Genomic DNA, 2,362 nt, shown 5'->3' with positions numbered 1-2,362 from the left:
CACAATTTACCTTCCCCTCTCCCCCCCCCACAATACCCACACACCATTTACCTTCCCCTCCCCCCACAATACTCGTACACTATTTACCTTCCCTTCTCTCCCCCCACAATACCCACACACCATTTACCTTTCTCTCCCCCCCCACAATGCCCACACACCATTTACCTTCCCCTCCCCCCACAATACTCGTACACTATTTACCTTCCCTTCTCTCCCCCCACAATACCCACACACCATTTAACTTTCTCTCCCCCCTACAATACACACACACACACACACCATTTACCTCTCCCCCTCTCACCCCTACAATACACACTATGTACCTTACCCTCTCTCCCCCACAATACCCCACAATACCCACACACCATTTACCTTCACCTCTCTCCCCCCACAATACCCACACGCCATTTACCTTCACCTCTCTCCCCCCACAATACCCACACACCATTTACCTTCCCCTCTCTCCCCTCACAATACCCACACACCATTTACCTTCCCCTCTCTCCCCCCACAATACCCACACACTATTTACTTTCCCCTCTCCCCCCACAATACCCACACACCTTTTACCTTCCCCTCTCTCCCCCCACAATACCCACACCATTTAGCTTCCCCTTGCCCCCCCCCCCACAATACCCACACACCATTACTGTACCTTTCCCTCTCCCCCCCCACAATACCCACACACCAGTTACACTCCTCTCTGCTCCCCCCCCCCCCCCCCCCACAATACCCACACACCATTTACCTTCCCCTCCCCCCAACACAATACACACACCATTTAACCTCTCCCCCCCCCCCCACCCACAATACCCACACACCATTTACCTTCCTCCCACAATACCCACACACCATTTACCTCCCCCTCTCTCCCCCCACAATACCCACCACCTTGTGGGAAGTTTCATGCAACATTTGTTTGCTTAAAGTATAAGGAGATTGTTTTTCAGCATCAAGGACCGAAGTAGGTGATACTTAAGTAATAATCCCCGAAGAACAGGGTATTACTGGCCAATAATAATGGCTGGAAGAGTTGAAAGCCTGAGGCGAAGCTGAGGGACTTCAACCCAGCCAGGGCATTATTGGCCAGTAATGCCCTGTTCTGAGGGGATTATTACTATTATATGCTAAATATAGGCTTTTTATAAAAACATTTTTTTACATTTTCATAAAAAAAGATCCACTTTATAGTCATATTGATTTTTAGCAGCATGATCGTCTACATTTTTATGCTTTTACTGCAAGTTTATTAAAAGGAAATTGTACATACACCTAGCCCCCTCTATATACACAAACACACACACTTGAGCCCCCATCTATACACACAAACACACTCTGCAACCCCCCACACCCCTCTGGATACACAAACACACTCTGCCGTCCCCCCTACACACGTTGCATCCCCCCTCCTCTACACACACAAAACACATTGCAGCCCTCCTCCACCCCCTACACTCACAAAACACACACAACACACACACACAGCCCCCCCTCTACACCCATAAACACACAAACACAGAAATGCACACTGCAGCCCCCCATAAACCCACAAAACTGCAGTCACACACACACCAAAACACACACTGCAGCCCTTCTACATCCTCTACATCTACTGACACGCACACACACACACACTGCTGCCCCCTCTACATCCACTGACACGCACACACACACACACTGCTGCCCCCTCTACATCCACAAAACACACACCAGCAGCCCCCCCCCCTCTACACCCACTGCAGTCCCCTGTAAACCCACACACTGCAGACACATACACACACAAAACACTCTACACCCCTCCTCCACCCACAAAACACATCAACAGAAGACACACACACACACCAATAAAACACTCTGCTGGCCCCCTTTACACTCACAACAGACACACAACTCTTTCCCCTCACTCTCCTGTGTGGAGCTCTCTGCAGGCAGGGTGGGGGGGAGGAGTCAGTGCCTTGCTGATGCCTCCTGTCCATTCACCTCCCCTGTCTAAGGCTGCGGTCCCAGTCACTGCCACAGCGCACGTCTCCACCGCCCCTCAATGGGGGAGGGCCCAGTACGCACCTTCCCGCTGAAGCGCCGTGCTGCAAGATTTTTTAAACTCAATGAAATTGAGTTTAAAACTTGCGACGGAGGCGTGGCAACGCCCCCACCAGCGGTTCACCCAATGAGGGTGAACCAGCCGCGTGACGTAATGGCCACGCCCCCCGCAAATTCCCGACCACACCCCCTCCCATCGCAAGCTCCCTCTCTCCCCTCTGACCGCAGATCGCGGTTAGCGCTGTGCACGCGCCGCATCCTCCCCCTCCCCCCCCGCCGGGTGCGCGTGTCACAGACAGCCGAAGAGCGGATCTCACGCTTT

The sequence above is a fragment of the Ascaphus truei genome, unplaced genomic scaffold, assembly GCF_040206685.1.
Source record: "Ascaphus truei isolate aAscTru1 unplaced genomic scaffold, aAscTru1.hap1 HAP1_SCAFFOLD_323, whole genome shotgun sequence".
Lineage (NCBI taxonomy): Eukaryota > Metazoa > Chordata > Amphibia > Anura > Ascaphidae > Ascaphus > Ascaphus truei.
This window is presented reverse-complemented; position numbering follows the sequence as displayed.